Source organism: Dermacentor variabilis, chromosome 9, assembly GCF_050947875.1.
Source record: "Dermacentor variabilis isolate Ectoservices chromosome 9, ASM5094787v1, whole genome shotgun sequence".
Lineage (NCBI taxonomy): Eukaryota > Metazoa > Arthropoda > Arachnida > Ixodida > Ixodidae > Dermacentor > Dermacentor variabilis.
The window spans coordinates 75,348,052-75,364,744 of NC_134576.1; the positions used below are offsets into that span (position 1 = coordinate 75,348,052).

The following is a 16,693-nucleotide window of genomic DNA, read 5'->3' on the forward strand; positions in this document are numbered from 1 at the left end:
TTACATCTTTCCTGTCTTCTCTTCACTTCTAATTACTTCCGTATTTCCTGGCGGCAAGGGTTAACCGTGTGTAATATATCCTGCCTTGGGTATATATATTAGGTTATAGCGGCGATGCACGGCTGGCGTCTGCAGGTTCTCTTCCAACCTTGTAGCGTCCCCTTGTTGGGCTCGGTGGTGGGTGGCCACCATCGCCGCCGAATTTCCCAGTGTTTACATGGCAAACGCTTTTCCCCCCCTCCAAGATCGCCCTCCAAAACGAGGGCGCACCGAAGCAACATTTCAGTTCCTATTAAAACCAAACTATGACACCTTCCCAAAGTTCCATGTCCTTCACAGTGAAGGCGACACAACTATTAGAAAACTATCACCTTTCATAGTATCTAAATGCCTATCGAACGCGATCGGATCAGGCTACAAAGCATCAAAGATGGCAAGTGGAGACCTCCTCCTCGAACTGACAAAGAAAGAACAAGTCGAAAAAATCAGTGAACTCAAAAGCATCGGTGACACTAATGTCACAATTTCCCCACATCGCTCGCTCAACACCAGCAGAGGAGTAATATCAGAAGAAGATTTCATGAACCTCAGTGACGAAGAGCTCCTTGAGGGATTCCAGGAGCAACATGTAATCAAGGTACAAAGGATAACACTTCGACGAAACGACCAACAGATCCCCACAAAACACGTAATACTTACATTTGGCTCCAGTACTGTGCCAAGTTCACTCGACGCAGGGTACCTCAAAATCAACGTCCGACCATACATACCGAACCCGAGGCGGTGCTTCAAGTGCCAAAGGTTCGGACATGCATCACAATCATGAAGAGGAAAGGAGACATGTGCAAAGTGTAGCGCCAACGACCATCCATCTGACAACTGCAATGCTCCCGCACAATGTGTCAATTGCAAGGGCGACCATCCAGCTTACTCGCGAAGCTGCCCTTGCTGGAAAAGAGAAAAAGAAATAATTGCAATAACTGTAAAGGAAAAGATTTCATTTTATGAAGCGAGGAAAAGGTTGGCGCACTTACCTCAAGTAAGCTATGCCAGTGTGACGCGGCAGGGGGCAGCGCCACACCAGTCTCAGGAATCTACAGGGTCCACTTCCGGTACCCCTGTAGAAACCCCAACCGCCCCCTTGGTGGCTGCAGCCAGTACTGCTCCACCAGCAACGAATACGGGCCCGCAGACAACAGTGCCGCAGGGCCCGAAGTTGAAGCGTACCCCACGGCCCGAGACGCGCGTCTCGGCGCCTGGCTCTCGATCGTCCAGTGCCTCGGAAAAGGCGATGGACGTCGATCCAAAAATCCCGGCGTCATTGACGCCAAAAGACCCGCGCTCCTTGGAGCGCACACAGAAGGAGAAACATATTTTAACTTCTGTGAGAAAGGGAAAGGTAACCTGAGCGGTTACCGCCCTTCATAAGAGTAACCAGGTTTTAAATAGATGCCACCTACAATTTGTATTTTTTCCCGATTCCAATAAGATGGCTTTTATCATTCATTGGAACTGCAGAGGCCTAATTCACAATCTAGGTGACATCAAAGATATCATAAATAAGTTATCACCAGTGGCATTCTGCCTTCAAGAAACGTATCTAGGACCAAAGCATACAAATTTCCTTAAAGGCTTTACAGTTATCAGAAAGGACCGCGAACACTCCAGTCGGCTATCAGGAGGTGTCGCTATTGTCGTTCAAGGCGGCATCCCTACACGGAACGTTTCATTAAATACTCCGCACGAGGCAGTAGCTGTCACCGTTTTGTCATTTAAGACTGTAACCATCTGTTCATTATACATTCCTCCCCATAGCCATTTCACAACTCGAGATTTGGAAGATTTAATTGACCAGCTGCCGGAGCCTTTTGTTTTAGTTGGTGATTTTAATGCTCACTGCACTCTTTGGGGTAGCGATAAGAATGACCAAAGAGGACAACTTATCGAAGATTTTATTTTGACTAATAACATCTGTCTTTTAAATTCAGGTGCGCCAACTCATTTTTCACCCAGTTCACGTACTTTTAGCTGCATTGATTTAGCATTCTGCTCTCCCGACATTTTTACCGATTTTAAATGGGATGTACTGAAGAAATCATATGGCAGTGATCATCTACCTGCTATAATCAACCTCACATCAACACTACCCATTATATCTCACAAACCGCGCCGTTGGAAACTACAAATGGCAGACTGGTCTGTTTTCGCAGAAAGTGCCAGGCTGGAGGAGCTTACTTTAACAGATTTAAGCATTGACGAAATTAATGAACAATTTACTAACTGTATTATTTCTGCAGCCGAAAAGGCCATTCCGCAATCTTCCGACGTTGTTCCGAAAAAGCTTAATCCTTGGTGGACACATGAATGCACCATAGCAAAAAAGCAGCAAAATAAGGCCTGGGGAATCTTACGCAGGTACCCAACACATAACAACCTTCTAAATTTTAAACAAGCCAAAGCGAAAGCTCGATATATCCGGAGACAGGCAGAAAAATGTTCTTGGCAAAAATATGTATCTACGATTAATAGCACCGTTACATCCAAAAGGATGTGGGACCAGGTCAGAAAGTTTAAGGGGGACTACTCACCATACACGATACCCATACTTACACCTTCAGGCACTCAGACAACACTACAAGAACAAGCGAATATACTTGGGGAACATTTCTATAACATCTCTAGCTCGGCTAATTATTCAAACAGGTTCTTAAAATACAAACTGTCGGCAGAAAAAGAGAAGCTACCAACTGTGTGTATGTCAAGGGACGAAAACAACGCTCCATTTACGCTACAAGAGCTTAACAGGGTTCTCTCTGCTGGCAAGAAAACTGCAGTAGGTCCTGACCGGATTCATTATTCCATGCTTGCACACCTGTCCCCAGCATCCGTAAATGCTCTCCTTAAATTTTTTAACAGAGTATTCGAATCGGGAAGCATGCCAACAAGTTGGAAAAACGCAATAGTTGTGCCTTTTTTAAAAACAGGTAAATCCCCCACATCCCCAAGCAGCTTTCGACCCATTGCCCTCACAAGCTGTTTGGCGAAATCATACGAAAGTGTCGTAAATGCGAGATTAACTTTCACGCTTGATATACGTAACTCCATCGATTTTCACCAGTGCGGCTATAAAAAAGGGTGTTCAACGACAGACCACCTCGTCCGACTTGAACACGAAATACGTGAAGCATTTCTACAAAAGCAGCACTGCCTGGCAGTGTTCTTCGACCTTGAAAAAGCGTACGACACCACGTGGAGATTTGGTATCTTACGTGATCTCGCCGCGTTAGGAATCCGTGGCAAAATGCTAAACTGTCTCGCTGATTTTATGTCCAACAGAACTTTCCAAATCCGTCTAGGCACTGTGCTCTCGCGCACATTTATCCAAGAAAACGGCGTGCCACAAGGTTGCGTACTGAGCACAACACTCTTTATAGTAAAAATGAACTCTGTCAACAAAGTTATTCCCACCTCCGTTATGCACTCCATATATGTCGATGATCTGCAAATAGCATGCCGCGCCTCAAACTTTCGAACATGTGAAAGACAGCTCCAGATAACAATAAATAAACTAATGGAATGGGCTGAGCAAAATGGCTTCCGCTTCTCTACTCAGAAAACTGTTACAGTGCTTTTTTCGCAAAAACGAGGGTTGTACTTAGACCCGGATGTAAAATTGAATAATGTCGCGCTGCCGGTAAAACAAGAATATAAATTCTTGGGAGTAATTTTTGACAAAAAACTAAACTTCCTATCCCACATTAAAACACTAAAGATTAAGGCTAATAAAGCATTGAATATCCTGAAAGTTTTATCTCATAAGCACTGGGGTTCCGACCGAACGTGTCTTTTACGTACTTACCGCTCTCTTGTTCGCAGCCTTTTAGACTACGGCTCTATTGTTTACGGCTCAGCCAGACAGTCCTACATCCAACGACTTGATCCAGTACATAACCTTGGATTGCGACTGGCAAGTGGTGCCTACAAAACTTCACCTATTCAAAGTTTATATGTTGAGTGTAATGAACCCTCCTTACACCAGCGCAGAGCATTACTCACTTTTTCCTACGTACTAAGAATTCAGTCGTCACCACAACACATATGCTACAACATCCTCACACAATGCAACTCACGCCTACACTATACAAATAAACCGTACATGATCAAACCGCTTGTCCTGCGATATGAGGAATATGTCCGGGATTATGACATTCCTTGCGAAGTCCTCGAGGTTGCCAGAAAGCCACAGCGTTTGCCCCCATGGTACGATTTTGAACCGTTATGTGACTGGACATTGACACATTTAAAGAAGAAAGACACCCCACGCGAACACATTACACAAGAATTCCGTGAACTTCAGGACAAATATCAAAATAACGTGCAATATTACACTGATGGCTCCAAAACGAAAGAACACGTGGGTGTGGGGGTCATAACGGAAAATTGGGAAAAAAGTATCCGATTGTCACAACACGCCTCTGTTTTCACGGCCGAAGTTTTCGCTATATGGGTTGTTGTTAAAAAAATTATCGCTGATAAACACACAAATGCAGTCATATACACAGATTCTTTAAGCACACTGAAGGCACTACATCTGAAATCTGAGTGTGAACCCCTGATTGGAGACATTTTAAACATGGTGGCTTTTAACGAATACGGGAGGACAATTCGTTTCTGCTGGGTCCCAAGCCATGTTGGGATACCGGGTAACGAAGCAGCTGATACATATGCATTGATGGCAGCGCACAAAGACATTACAAACACAACACTCCCATATAAAGATAGCATCCGCGCAATTAGAAAAGCCTTAACGGTAAAATGGCAACGCGAATGGGACCGCTGCTCCGACAACAAGCTACATCTCACGAAACCCATAGTTGGGGAGTGGAAGTCATGCTATCATCAGGAGCGGTTCATCGAAGTAGTTTTATGCCGACTACGCATTGGACACACACACATCACACATAATTACTTACTTAGGAAAGAAGACACACCAACATGCGAGAAATGTCAACAGCCACTAACAGTTATACACATATTACTCACATGTACGCAGATTGAAACACACAGACGAGCACTTTTGCACAAATTATATCAACTACACATACCGTTACACCCTGCTCTAATTTTAGGCGATGATCCACTAGTCCCATTAGGTGACGTGCGTAAATTTTTAGACGACACTGGATTTTTACATAAAATATAGATTATTAACATAGTCTTTCACTTTATAAACTGTTTTTTAGAACACCTCGTGTTTGGCGCAGCATAGCCTTAGCCGCTTTTGCGCCATTAAACTCACATTTAACTAACAAAGACTGTGGTGGCACTTGCCAACGCCAACATTTCCTCAACGAAGTTTAGTTTCCTGACTAGAATATTATGAATGACTATGCTGGCCCTTGCCAAGGCCAGCAATATTCTTGAACAAAGTGATTCCCCTTGAAATTCGGCTCTGTACTTGAACTTTGAGGCATTTAATCCAAAAAATCTGAGTGCACATCCAGTGAGCCTAGAAAAAAATCATATACTGTGATGATGAGCACTGATAATGGCAAGAATATCAATATTGCAAGTACAGCAAAGTGCGACTTCTCAAACAGACATACCATGCAGCTATGTTGGGTGCCAGACAGCATCCAAATTGTCATATGGGGATCAAACCCATAAGCACAAGAACACTCGCCTCCAAATGTTAAGTATTAGTGCAAGATAATAATGTTTTGAGTATTTTTCACGACAGTCTAAATACAAAACTACCTTCAGATGTGGCAGCCTTGGCCTGCTGTTTTCACAGTTTTTCGCCATAGTGGTGCAGCCACACCTTTATTATGCTCTCGACATCACTTCTTCTGATGTAAAAAAAATTTGCATTACAGCCCCTGAAAGATGCATTGGAGATTACTTATGCAACATTGTGTATATACAAGCTCAAAGCCAAACATTAACAGTATCCAGAAACAACAGAAAATTACATATTAGCCATCTTAGCTTGTCCAAGTACAATAGCACTTGGCTCAGCTGGTTTAACACTTCTCAGCTTGACATTTGTGAAGCATGTAAACCCGTACAGCTTTGACTTTTTAAAGCGGGAAAGGAAATGGTTCTACCAAGTTTCTTTTTACCTACAATATTGGGAATCAGCGCTGGATAGGCGGCGCGTCGAAAAGAGTGCGTTGCACGCCGCCCTGGCGATGAAACGCGGCATATTCCAGTCACTCGACCAGACGACACGTCCGCGGCCGTTTTATAGTTCGTATGTTTCCATTTTCGCGCCGCTTCAAGTGGACAGTTTTCGTAAAGTAGCTAGCGCCATCAAGTGAAGAAATGACGAAAGAAGCTTTTTAAGCTTTATATATTTTTCACAGTGTGTCGCGGCGAGCACGTGTGTTTCTTCAACGGTTGCGCCGTGTGCCGTTGCCATGCTTGTGTGGCAGCCTGCCTCGCAAATCTAGCAGCTATGGCGCCAGTCGTGCTGCGCTATGGTTTCGGAAGTATTAGTTGGCCTGAAGATATTCCATATTTCTCTGGCTAGACATAAAAAATTCTGATGTTACTTCGCCACAGCAGTCAATGGAGAAGAAAGCTTTATCGCATCAGCTGACTCGCGCAAGCAAAGGTTTGAGTGCTCCGCTGCTTAATCCGTAACAACCCTGGCTACATTTAGACTAATTAAATAAATTTACGGGATGCATCTCAGCGCCAAGTCCTTATCCGCATGCACATTTTTAAAAACACATGGGCAGCTTAGTCGCGCCTGCGCCGGCAGTATGCGCACACAACTCGTATTCCAAAGCAGCTTTGCTCCCACATAATTCTTGGCAATGGATGGATAATATTTACCTTTCGTATCGTTCGCTTGGTGCGGTGGCATTGGAAGGGGCTTGGCGGTGGTATTGCGAAGGAAAAGCGGTTGGTACATATGCCGGACGGTGCATGCTATTGCTCATTTTGTTTCCTACAAAATGCCGACTGTAGATTCTGCTGTTTGGTACTGGCTGCCACAGCTAACCGTCTTCACTATCGAATAAACCAAGCACACACGCGAAATTCGATTTAGAAACCAGCTCAATACCGCTTGACAGGGCGACAAGACGGGAACTTACTCCGCTCGCCTGACTGCTTGGATCCAACGCCGCCTCCATTCCTGTACGTAGGGTTTAGATGCAAAGACGCAGAAGGATACATCCTCCCTCATCTCGACGTAGTTGCGGCACTTGTATATGCAACATTATCGTCGGCATCCTTTTGTTTTCCTTTGACTTTCAGGATACGCAATGCCACTACCAGTAGCAATTTTCGTCCGCGGGAGCGGCTGCATTGTGCACGTTCTGACCGCCAGGGTGACGCTGCAGGCGTCGTGAAAACTCCAGCGCTGGTTCCCCATAAACATTCAGGCAGTCAATGCCTTACTTGTGATTGTGTCAGCCACTTGCAATGCAGAAAAACTTTTCTCTCCTTTTTTTGCCAAGCCAACTGTACTGCACAGCCACTTCTTGGCTTAGCAAAATTTCTAAAATGCGCTGTGTTGCGGGTCCTATGCTGCTGCCGCGAAGACCATAAAATTGCTGCATCTGTAAAACATGGGTAGTGAAGGTGGGGGGGGGGGGGAGTCTTGGTGAATCATGAGGAATACTTTTGATGCAGCGCTAAATGTAACATGGACACTAGGAAGCACATAAAAAGATAACACACAGTGCTACTAGCTAATTCACTACAGCTAGTTCAACCGGCATTCACATCTGGCTCCAGATCATTTTCTGCTGTCATGAGTTCAACATCAGCGACTGCTTCGCACTGCGCCATTTTTTTTTTTATTGAGCGCCCCGCCAGAATGGGAGGCTCGGGCTTGGCTTGACTTCATCCCAGTGTTGCCAGCGGCAAAAAAAAAAAATGCGGGAATGGCGATTTCCAACAAAATTTTATTCTTTATAATGATTATTTTTTTTGCCGAGCAGCCCGTAAGAGAGACAGCTAAGGAAAATAGCTCATTTACCAAATTTGCATTGACAACTTATGGCAATATTCTTTCAGTTTAGGCAAACGTCATAATTAGGTTATCATCGTAACTTCATAACCTTATATAACTAGCTATTTACACATAACCACATAACCAGCTATTTTTGAAACTTAGCCAGCTATTTTTAATTGTATTTCGTAATAAAACAACACTTAAACAACATTTATTTCGCAACTAGCAGCTTTCCAAGTGATTAACAGATTTGTTATCCTGAACACATCCGTTTGAGGACAATTCTAGGATAATCCTGCAACTGACATGCTCAGGACATCAGAAGGATGCAGAACGGACGAGGACGCCTGTACCTTTTCATGATGTCCACAGGACATCCTTAGAACAACAAAGAACGAACGAGGACGTTTGTACCTTTTGAGAATGTACTCAGGACGTCGAGTGTTGTCTGGGTAACGTCTCGGGAAATCCGAATCTGCAAAACAGTTCATGTAGGCATGAAATGGTTGCTTCAGTGGTGGTTGTCCGCATTGGAAACACCTCTGGCCACTTCGAATGTGCATCAACCACCGCGAGGTACGTCACTCCGTTTATCGGGCCAGCAAAATCGACATGCAACCGTTGCCAAGGGCACGTAGGCCATGCCCAAGGATGCAAGGGCACTTTAGACGGCAGATTGCGATTAGACGTGCAAGTGCTGTAAGACGCGGTGAGACGCTCTATGTCACTATTGATAGTAGGCCACCAAACGTAGCTCCTTGCTAGTTCTTTGGTGCGAATAACACCTGGATGACCAAGGTGCAACTTGTCCAAAATGAATGTGCGGAATTTTTCGGGAACAAGTATGCGCATTCGTAGCATAATGCATCCTCGATGTATGGACAGTTCTAGTCATCTATGAAAGAAAGGTTTGATTGCATTCGGGACTCTACGCGGCCAGCCTGACAAGATATGATGGGTCACAGTACGCAAGGTAGCATCACGTAAAGTTTCATGAGCAATATCATTGCTATTGATCGGCATAGTGTTGAAGTGTAGGTCGTAAAAAGATTCTTCCTGGTCTTCGACCATCGGCTGTGGTATTGGCAGCCTAGACGAGCAATCTGCGTCAGCGTTCTGTGCGGAAGGCCGGAACTTTAATGAAAAAGAATAGGCCGACAAACCAACTGCCCATCATTGTAGTCTTGCAGCGGCAATTGCTGGTATGCCAGTCGTGGGACCAAAAATTGTAGCCAAAGGCTTGTGGTTCGTAATCAAAACAAAATGCCTTGCATACACGTACCTAGTAAAGGAATTTTGAACGCTGAACACAGGAGCTAAGGCTTCTTTTTCTAATTGGTTATAGCCTTTCTCGGCATGACTCAAGGTGCGTGAGGCATATGCTATTGGCCTTATCTGACCGTCGGAAAAAATTTGGGACAGCACTGCACCTACCGCGTAGGCGGACGCATCACAATATAACTGCAGGGGCAGGTTTGGATCATAGTGCGCCAAGATCCGAACTGACAAAAGCAGCTGCTTGATGTGCTGAAAGGCACGATCGCAAGCCGTGTTCCAATTCCAGGCGACGTATTTCTGCAAGAGCCTGTTTAAGGGGAAAAGAACGGTGGATAACTTTGGAACGACCTTTCCATAGTAATTGATGAGGCCTAGCAGCGATTGAAGTTGGTGCTTATCAGTTGGCGCCGGTGCCTTGGTTATCGCGGCCAGTTCCTCGTCCGTTGGGTGGATGCCGTGTTTGTTGATTAGATGGCCCAGGTGAGTCAGCTCGTCACGAAAGAATTCGCACTTCGATGGCTTGACGTGAATTCAACATTGTAATAGTCTTTTGAGAACTGTGTCAAGGTTCTGCAAGTGTTCTTCCTTCGAGCGACCCGTAATTAGGATATCGTCAATGTAGCAAAACACAAAGTTGAGGCCCTTCAAGATATCCATTTCTTGGAATATTGCAGGTGCCGAAGCAATTCCAAAGAGCAGACAATTCATGGCTGGCGTAAAGACCCTTGTGGGTGTTAAGCGTAAGGTACCGTTTTGACTCTCGATCCATTTCTACTCGCTGGTACGCCCTGTTAAGATTAATTTTAGAAAATTGCTGTCCGCCAGCGACGGCTGCAAACAGCTTGTCGGGCTTGGGTAACGGGTAATGTTCTACGTCTAGTATCAGTGTAGTATCAGAGTTCAGTGTCAGCTTGTAGTCACCGCATACTCTTATTGACCCGTCCCGCTTCAAAACTGGCACCACCGGAATGGTGTACTCTCTACTCTTTACCGGTGTCAATATGCCCATCTGTTCTTGTCTAGACAGCTCATGCTCAACAGTACTTTTTAGAGAGAACAGAATGCTTCGAGCTTTGAAAAATTTTGGCGTCTCCCCATCTTTGAAAACAAGAGTCGCCTTCTCACCTCGGATGGTGCCTAGCTCGTTCCTGAGGAGGTCCTTATGGCGGTCAAGCAAGGATTGTAGCTCGGGAAGTCGTTGAGCGCTTACTAATGTCTCCCCCTGTAGCTGTTGCTTGGCTCTAATCGACGCGCACTTGCTGAAGCCAGCTGCGCCTGAACAGCACTGGCCCGCTCTGGGGAAGCACGTACAGTGGCAAGCGCTTGCACTGGTCGTTGTGCTCAACTCTAAGAAAACAAACACCGCATGGCTCCACAGGTTTGCTCGTGTAAGTCCTGAGCGTCAACTTAGTTTGCTTCAGAGGTTCTGCCAGAAAAAGAGAGCGAAATTGACCCAAGGGCATTACCGAAATGGCAGCTCCTGTATCAAGCTCCATTTGAAAGGGAACACCTTCGACGATTAATCTCAGCATGATGAGGTCTCCTGTTTCTACCTCTTTCATTGCAACACTTTGCATGGGTAGTTCTGACGGTTGTAACACCCGAACGTTCTATACTGGTCGCTTTTCGCTTTGGCCACAATTCTCCTTGCCACCTTAGGCAGGCTTTCTGAATGTGCCCTTTCTTGTTGTAGAAAAAGAAGTCGGATTGACGTGCGGACACGCATTGGCAGTGGGAGTTGAGTTACAGCGGAAGCATTTCCTTGTTCCCCTGGTAGGCAACTGATGCACCCCGAACTCGCTTTCAGGCTTTGAATGAGCAGCTATAGCGTTAGCAAGCGCAGCTTCCAAAGCTGTTGTGCGGTCAATGGATCGTTGAAACTTTAGATTCTTGTCTTCCGAAAACAAGTGCTTTGAATGTCGACTCTGAGCAAACCACACACAAATCTGTCTCCAAGCGACTCATCAAGAAGTGCACTAAACTCGCATGTTTGCACCAATGCCCGTAACTCCGCCACATACTGTGGTATCGTTTCGTGTTCCTTTTGCCTTCGGCGATGAAACTTTGCTCGCTCAACTGTGACTGACCATTCAGGGGACAAATATTTACGAAGCAGCTCACACAAGCTTTCCAGGGACTTCGAGGACGGCTTATCTAGAGCGACGAGTGACTTTAGGAGCAAATACGTCTGTGGACCCAATATGCTGATGAACGCGTCCACCGTCCGACCCTCCGAATATTATTGTTGAAATGTTCTACTCGCCCCAGCTGCAGACTCGTCGCCTTCGCCATACTGTCCCAACCGGCTCTGCTCCTCAACTGACCGTGCGTAATCTATCAGCAGGTGAATTCCGTTGTTGTCAGGCAGGAGCTTGTTCCTTGCTGGCAGTATCCGATCCTCGTCGCAAGTCTATGTCGTGTCTGACGAAAGGACAGTGCAACGGTTTAGCAAGAGCAATACGGCTTTATTTAGCCATAAGCTTAACAGCGGCGGGCAAACTGCCCGGCTCTGTGTTACAGGAATGAAAGCACGCGCCAGCTTGAATGCCGGCGCTTTTAAGCACAACCAATAGTGATAATGTTTGTGCCGCTACCACGGTGCATGCCTAGCTGTGACGCCTTGTCGCCTAGGTGTGCGACATATCATTATTTTTTGCACAGTTGGACTGTGATACCGTACTGACACACATACCAGCTTTCTGACTGAAACGTCGGCTGACTCATCGACTAACAGCGAATAAGGCTTCTCTGAATTGTCCTTCCATAGATATTTGGCGAAATATTGTGCCAGGACTCCAGGGATTGGTGCTGTGCACTCTGTTCGGTGCATCACAAGGTCAAACTTGAGCTCTCCTTTTGAGTAGATCTGAAAGCTCATCCACACATCTTATCGGCATGTGGCAAGCATTGAAAAGAGCAATTTTAAGAGCGCTTTCTTTTGTTCTTCGTCAAACGCAAGAGCAGGCGTGAGAACATCTTGCAACTGGTGCTGGTCGCTTGGCGCCACTCTTGTGCGGTGCTTTCTTGTTTCGGCATGCTTAGTCAGGCCCGCATAGTGTGCCCATACCTCAGAGGAGCAAACCTTGCACTGTGCGAAGGCTTGGCCACTTTCTGCAGAGGCAATCCAGTCTGCAGGAAAAATGAATTACTCATATTCAACACAATGTTAACATTTAAATTGTCAAGTAATAACTGGTTTTATGTCCCAAAACAACATGATTATGAGAGACGTCGTAGTGGAGGGCTCCGGAAATATAAAACCCCTGGGGTTCTATAAAGGGGGCCTAAACTAAGTACACAGGCCTCTAACATTTAACCTCCATGAAAAAAAATTGAAGGCCCAATCCACTCTGTGAAACTGGATTGCCAACGAAGCTGTTACCATGCATCCACTTAACCTATTTTAGTCTACCGAATTAAATGAGTACACTGTAAAATGCAGTGTATAACCACTTATTGGACAATTACATTCACGATGGTTTTATGATCGCTGTGGTATACACTGAGGTTTTCGGTTTTGACAGTTGCCACGTTCTTCGCCGACGTTGGGTCGACACTTGAGTCACGGATGTTGGTTGGTAGTTTCTTTTCTGTGTAACACTGTAGTACAAACTCTTCGAATACAAAGTCTACGAACCACTTGTTTTCCGGTTTCGAAATGTCGATATTAAAGTCCCCCACGATGATGAAACGCGTACTGTTATCTCTCGCCAACACTGCAAAGTGCGTTCGCATGAACCACTCTGTGTCGGCCTTGGAAATGCCCAGCGAAACGTACATGGTAAAAATGACGATTATATTGCGGGTTTTCATGGCATATACATCGCCACAGTCGACCGGGTCAGACTTAAGCGTGTTCGCATTCACGCACGCTTCTTTTCATGTGGAGACGTCGACTCTGGCAGAGTGGTTGTCACTTCATTTTGCAGCCATTATTCCAACGTAGCCGGTCCCTTCGGCGACTATGTCCGTCCATGTTTCCGAGAGACAGCACCTGAACCTCGTTTAGTACGAAGTCATGCATTATATCTTTGGAATGAAGACCAAGCGATCTCACATTGAGAGAGGCAAGCGAGATCGAGTGTGGTTCCTGCAACATGGCAAAGCACGCCTTCGTGATGGTGGCCAGGTGATGGAGCCGAGTTTTCTGTGAACGCCACGAAAGAATCGCCGGTTGGTAGAGGTAAACAGCTTCGCTGTAAAATGACACCTCCGAGGTGGAAATTGAACCCGTGACCTTCAGGTCAGCAGATGAGCACGTAACCACTACCCCGCAGGGGCATCTGCGTCAGCAGGCGTTTGGTGCGTTGCGACACCACGTACCCGAGCACACGAGGGTTGGAATTCTCCCACGTGTAGCCATGCGTGGCTTAGCCGTGTCTGGGGAAAGGGGGATCCTGGGGGCTGAGCCGATGCTGGTTGTTTGGACCTTTATGGCCTCCCTGCGGAGGCAGCACACCTTTTTGCCCTCTGCTTCACATAGACGGCCCCTCCAGACTGACCCAGCTGGGGGAAATCGGCAGTCGCCTTTTCCTGTCTCTCTCTCCTCAAATCTTCGTCTTTCTCTCTAACTTTTTTACCTTTCCTGTCTTATTCTCTCTTCCATTTACTTCCTTTCTCCTTGGCAGCAAGGGTTAACCTTGTGTAGCTATCCTACCTTGGGTACACCATATTTGGTTATAGTGACGGCGTACGACTGGTGTCGTGCAGACTTGTACACAAGCTCTGCTGCGTCCCCGCGTTGGGCTTTGTGGTGGTGGTGGTCGGCGCTGTTGCCAAACCAGGCACGTACCCAGGGGGGCCGGGCCCCCCCCCCGAAATCAAGTGGCATACCCCCCCTCCCCACCCACGCCACCACTCCTCACACATTCCTAAAGCGCCGCCAGATCAATGTTGAGACTTCGCAGCTGTTCATCGGTCAGCATTATGCTGCCTTTTTCACTCTTTTTAGATGGTGGTAGTTATCAGCATCTCTTGTAATGTGAAGGACAGTTTTCTCTTAGATTCCGCACCCGCGCGATTAATTCGAGATACGTTCAGTTGTCACCATCTATTCAACCGTCACGCGCATAGCTGTTGCTTTTGTTAGTTCAACTTTCTTTGTTTAGGCTGATCCTGGGACCAGGAGAGGGATGCGGCTGTTACTCAGCTGGTCTGTACTCTCATGGAACGAGTTGCGGCCGGAGAAAACGCCAATTGCGTTCAACTTATCCCTTTGCTTCATTGTTTCCTTGAGTTACGACTCGCCGCGACGCCGGCAGATGCCTGGAACTATATACACGTGATATGAGTTCGATAAGGTGGGAAATAAAATAATGTGAAAGAGCATCCATCATGAAACCTTGTGATAACCGTTAAACCCATGAGCAAGATGACTGTCGCCCGTTACCTCGTCTGTTTTTCCCTAACTGTATAGCACTTTTCGTTCAAAATTGGCAACTGGAAACAAAAATAGCAAGGAGTTGAGAAATTAAGCGATCTACTAAGGGAGAGAGCCAAGGCAACAACCAAACTGCAAGCAAAAGCGAATAATAAAAAAGTTAACTGTTGTATATGAGTATATTTATGGATCAACATCTTTTTATTTAAAAAGGAAGTAGAGAAAACGCCGCCGGAAGTGGAGAACAATTACTTGTTTTGAATGACGCTTCTACAGTTATCGGTCGAACCGCCTCACGTAGCCACTTCTCTGCTGTGCTTATGTGGATGTTTTTCTAACCTTTTGCAGTGAGCGCAGTACGTCTAGAATCGCAGAGTCCTGCGCTCTACGCGGTTGTATGGGACGGGCGGCCGCACAGCGTTACGCAATTCTCGGAACTGTCAAAACTGATCAACAAGGCGAAAATAACTGATATTCGAAACTATAACATGAGAAAGACTGAAGAAGCCGAAAAAAATGAATGCAGCCTGAAATCAGTAAAAAAGAAACCTGGCATAGGACAAACCATGATGTATGCACTAAAAGATAAGAAGGATAATATCATCAGCAATCTCGAAGATATAGTAAAAGCAGCGGAAAAAATTCTAAGCTGACCTGTGTACAATACCCAGAGGAGTCACGATAGTCCACTTAGAAACAGTAATGAACAGTATACAGAAACTCTCCTATAACTAGCGATGAGGTCAGAAGGGCCCTGCAAGACATGAAACGATGAAGAGCGGGAGGATAATGTGGAATAACAGTCTATTTAATCAAAGATGGAGGAGACATAATGCTTGGAAAACTGGCGGCTCTTTATACGAAGTGTCTATCGACTGCAAGGGTCCCAGAAAACTGGAAGAATGCAGACATTATACTAATCCACAAAAAGAAGGAGACATTAAAGAATTGAACAATTATGGGACCATTAGCTTGCTCCCAGTATTATATAAAATATTTACCAAAGTAATCTCCAATAGAATAAGTTTAACACTGGATTTTGTCAACCAAGGGAACAGGCTGGCTTCAGGAAGAGATACTTTACAATGGATCACATCCATGTCATCAATCAGGCTATCGCAAAATCTGCAGAGTACAATAAGCCTCTCTATGTGGCTTATATAGATTACGAAAAGGCATTTGATTCAGTAGAGATACCAGCAATCGTAGAGGCACTACGTAATCAAGGAGTACAGAAAGCTTACGTAAAAAGCTTGGAAAATATTGCTACATGCGTGAGATATTTGTTTGTTTGAACGAGGCGCGCAGGCGCCATCACTCCAGAAAAGAGGAGGAAGAACGAACTGGGCTTGCGCTGTGAATCTAACCTGTCAGCGCTGCAACCGTTGTTGTAAATATAATCTGTAAATAGTTTCTCGTCTTACTGACTCGTCTTTCGCGTTAGAATATCTACAGAGGTTCTACAGCTACCTTAATTCTACACAAGAAAAGCAGGGAGAGACCAATAGAGAAAGGGGTCAGACAGGGAGACACAATTTCTCCAAAGCTATTTGCTGCGTGCTTAGAAGAATTGAAGCTATTAAACTGGGAAGGCTTAGGAGTAAAGATCGACGGCAAATATCGCTGCAACCTTTGGTTTGCGATGATATTGTTCTATTCAACAACAATGCAGACGAGTTACAACAAATGATTGGAGACCTTAACGGAGAGAGTGTAAGAGTGGGGTTGAATATTATTATGCAGAAGATGAAGATAATGATAAATAGCCGGGCAAAGGAACAAGAGATCAGGATAGTCAGTCGGCCACTAGAGACTGTGAAGGAGTACATTTACCTAGGTCAATGAATCAGAGGGAACCCTGATCATGAGAAGGAAATTCACAGACGACTAAAAATAGGCTGGATCGCATACGGCAGACATTGCCAGCTCCTGACTGGGTGCTTACCATTATTATTGAAAAGTAAGGTGTGCAATCAGTGCATTTTGCCAGTGCAATATGTCCAGTGCCAATGCATTTGCCAGTGCATTTCCCAGTGCATTATGCCAGTGCATATGGGGCAGAGACT

At 45.6% G+C, this 16,693-nt stretch overlaps 1 protein-coding gene across 7 annotated transcripts in view; it reads left to right on the forward strand.

The window, feature by feature from the left end:
• The window catches only part of LOC142556982 (uncharacterized), a 147,794-nt gene that overhangs the window by 118,045 nt on the left and 13,056 nt on the right, over positions 1-16,693 (forward strand). The window contains exon 1 of one of the 7 annotated variants that reach the window (XR_012822694.1): positions 16,432-16,587. The exons of the other annotated variants lie outside the window; for them this stretch is intronic. The gene's annotated coding sequence lies outside the window, so the exon portion shown is untranslated. Of the gene's footprint in view, positions 1-16,431; positions 16,588-16,693 lie in introns of those variants that run through there. 7 annotated transcript variants of the gene reach the window in all.